The following is a 4,207-nucleotide window of genomic DNA, read 5'->3' as shown; positions in this document are numbered from 1 at the left end:
TTGCAAAATAGTTGGGAAGAGATCTTTGACGTACCGATCCCATGGCATAGTGTTTATGAACTGACACGCAAAACGACACCGGATTCAAAAATTAGAATCTTTCAATTTAAATTATTATATAAAATTCTTGCTACCAATAGAATGTTATTTATATGGGGGATACAATCTTCCCACCTCTGCAGATTTTGCTGTGAAGAGATAGAATCATTAGATCATTTGTTTTGGTTCTGTCCATTTGTAGCTTGTTTTTGGACACAGGTCCAGGAATGGCTAAAGGATTGCAATATTTACCTGGAACTAACCTTGCAGATAGCATTACTGGGTGATCTGAAAAGTCATAGTCAATCAATCAATAATATAATAATACTTTTAGCAAAAATGTTTATTTTTAATTCACAATCTGTAGAAGCAATGAGAATAGAAAGGTTCAGAACTTTTGTAAAACATCACAGTACGGTTGAAATATATATGGCAAATAGAAATCCTATATGGATGGTGTTAAGAGATAGATGGGAGGTATTGAATAGAGTTGAAGGATGGGACTAATAACAAATAACAACAAAGATAGCTAATAATGTAAGCATACTGTGTCCATAATAAGTATATAGGTTGTATGTTGGGAGCTTTTGGGAAAGAGCAGTTAGAAAGATATGGCATTTAGAAGCAAACCGGATGGACATCATGAAAATGATCGGAGAGGTTGAGAGTAGAAGAAGTTCAGGAGCAAAAAAATAAATAAATATATATATAAATATATATATATATATATATATATATATATATATATATATATATATATATAATTATTGTAAAATTAACTCTGTCCATAAGGTGTAGATAGTAAGTATAGACCGGAAGTAGAGGCCTGGGCGTTGTTGTTCACTAATTTACTCCAAGTAGGGAAAGGATGGTGGGGTTGAAAAGTAATAAAGGGGAATATATATATAAAAAATAAAAATAAACATGGGGGATTGGAAGTGATGCAGACAATTACATTGATAGAAGATACAATCTATCTGCAATATTAAGCTGATCCATCCCCCACAAAAAAAAAAGAAAAAAAAAAAAAGAGGAAGACTCGAGGCTGTAAGCGCTGCCAAAAGGTGCTTCAACAAAGTACTAAGTAAAGGGTCTGAATACTTATGTAAATGTGATATTTAAGTGTTTTTAGTTTTTATAAATTAGCAAACATTTCTAAAAACCTGTTTTTGCTTCGTAATTATGGGGTATAGTGTGGGGGGGGGAAACAATTTAATCAATTTTAGATTAAGGCTGTAACGTAACAAAATTTGGAAACAGTTAAGGGGTCTGAATACTTTGCGAAGGCACTGTAGATCAACATTTTCTGCACGCACTCAATGATACAGTAGCAAAAGCACATAGCAGCAGCTGGTTCATATAACATAAAGGAATGAAAAATATTCATTCAAAGTTTAATTTGATTAGGAGCATTAAAATGCTTCCATGACAAGCAGGAAGATCTGAGTTAAATTGTTTGTTTTTTAGTTTTTCCATTGTAGGGGCATCACATAGGAAAGAAAGCTAGGAATCAGGTGCACAGTAGACTTAACCAACCAGGGTTGTATTTCTTTAACCTTGCTTGACACATTAGGCTCTGTCGTAGCCGGCCGCGACCGGGAGACCCATGGCGCAGCGCGCAATTGGCCCAGTGTCGTCCAGGGTAGGGGAGGGAATGGCCGGCAGGGATGTAGCTCAGGTGGTAGAGCATGGCGTTTGCAACGCCAGGGTTGTGAGTTCGATTCCCACGGGGGGCCAGTATGAAAAATAAAATAAAATAATGTATGCACTCACTAACTGTAATTCGCTCTGGATAAGAGCTTCTGCTAAATGACTAAAATGTAAATGTATTAATACGACACACACCACAGCTACAGTGAGGGAAAAAAAGTATTTGATCCCCTGCTGATTTTGTACGTTTGCCCACTGACAAAGAAATTATCAGTCTATAATTTTAATGGTAGGTTTATTTGAACAGTGAGAGACAGAATAACAACAAAAAAATCCAGAAAAATGCATGTCAAAAATGTTATATATTGATTTGCATTTTAATGAGGGAAATAAGTATTTGACCCCCTCTCAATCAGAAAGATTTCTGGCTCCCAGGTGTCTTTTATACAGGTAACTAGCTGAGATTAGGAGCACACTCTTAAAGGGAGTGCTCCTAATCTCAGTTTGTTACCTGTATAAAAGACACCTGTCCACAGAAGCAATCAATCAATCAGATTCCAAACTCTCCACCATGGCCAAGACCAAAGAGCTCTCCAAGGATGTCAGGGACAAGATTGTAGATCTACACAAGGCTGGAATGCCCTACAAGACCATCGCCAAGCAGCTTGGTAAGAAGATGACAACAGTTGGTGCGATTATTCACAAATGGAAGAAACACAAAATAACTGCAATGATCATGAGAACGGTGAGGAATCAGCCCAGAACTACACGGGAGGATCTTGTCAATGATCTCAAGGCAGCTGGGACCATAGTCACCAAGAAAACAATTGGTAACACACTACGCCGTGAAGGACTGAAATCCTGCAGCGCCCGCAAGGTCCCACTGCTCAAGAAAGCACATATACAGGCCCGTCTGAAGTTTGCCAATGAACATCTGAATGATTCAGAGGAGAACTGGGTGAAAGTGTTGTGGTCAGATGAGACCAAAATGGAGCTCTTTGGCATCAACTCAACTCGCTGTGTTTGGAGGAGGAATGCTGCCTATGACCCCAAGAACACCATCCCCCCGTCAAACATGGAGGTGGAAACATTATGCTTTGGGGGTGTTTTTCTGCTAAGGGGACAGGACAACATCAACGCGACGATGGACGGGGCCATGTACCGTCAAATTTCCTCAGCCAGGGCATTGAAAATGGGTCGTGGATGGGTATTCCAGCATGGCAATGACCCAAAACACACTGTCAAGGCAACAAAGGACTGGCTCAAGAAGAAGCACATTAAGGTCCTGGAGTGGCCTAACCAGTCTCCAGACCTTAATCCCATAGAAAATCTGTGGAGGGAGCTGAAGGTCCGAGTTGCCAAACGTCAGCCTCGAAAACTTAATGACTTGGAGAAGATCTGCAAAGAGGAGTGGAACAAAATCCCTCCTGAGATGTGTGCAAACCTGGTGGCCAACTACAAGAAACGTCTGACCTCTGTGATTGCCAACAACGGTTTTGCCACCAAGTACTAAGTCATGTTTTGCAGAGGGGTCAAATACTTATTTCCCTCATTAAAATGCAAATCAATTTATAACATTTTCGACATGCGTTTTCTGAATTTTGTTGTTGTTATTCTGTCTCTCACTGTTCAAATAAACCTACCATTAAAATTATAGACTGATCATGTCTTTGTCAGTGGGCAAACGTACAAAATCAGCAGGGGATCAAATACTTTTTTCCCTCACTGTACATGGGTTAGTGTTACTAAATAGCTGAGGTAGAAAGGACTAGTGAGGAGGAATAACTATTGATTGTTTTCAAGCAGTGAAGCACACTTCTCTCCCCAAAATAACTGAGGTCAAACATTTGTAGCTACATAAAATGAACTAAGTTAATTGTTTTCTGACATGCAACACATTCTATGGCAGCTTCATGTCACCACACTTGCTTCCTTCATTCTTGCCCAGCAGCAATTCATGTGAACTCTCATCTTTTCCCCAGATGGCAGTGGAATAAAGAGGGCACATTTTAACAGCAGCCACTCAATAAACACTAACGACCTTAAAGTATTAAGAACAGTTGCTTCTAATGTTAAATATCAAACGTTGCCTCCATACCCCCAACTGGCATTCCACAGGCTTTCATAAACAACCAAAACCAACTGGGGAAACAAACACCATGTGCCACTTAAACTCAATTTGAAACAGCCTCATCTAGTTCGACGTCGTTCTTCCCGTCAACAAGTGTTAACGGTTCGCACTTTGCAGCCAAAGACTAAAACCTCTGTCTACGTTTACGCTCCTTCAAATCTGACATGTATGTCTAAGCGTGGGTCAGTATGTCCTTGTGCATTCAATGTGAGTGTGTGTTCAAGCCATGGGTATGGCAAGGACACAGTGTGATAGGGAGACTGTTCACTGTGTTTTGTGTAAGATAGACTGGGCAGAATAATTGCAGGCTGAGAGAATATAAACCAGCTTAAATGTGTAGGATTAGGGGGATTACGCTATATACACACAGGAACAAAAATAAGCACA

The sequence above is a fragment of the Coregonus lavaretus genome, assembly GCF_964263955.1.
Source record: "Coregonus lavaretus genome assembly, contig: HAP1_SCAFFOLD_6525, whole genome shotgun sequence".
In the NCBI taxonomy this organism is placed as follows: Eukaryota; Metazoa; Chordata; class Actinopteri; order Salmoniformes; family Salmonidae; genus Coregonus; species Coregonus lavaretus.
Note: the sequence above shows the minus strand (reverse complement) of the source record.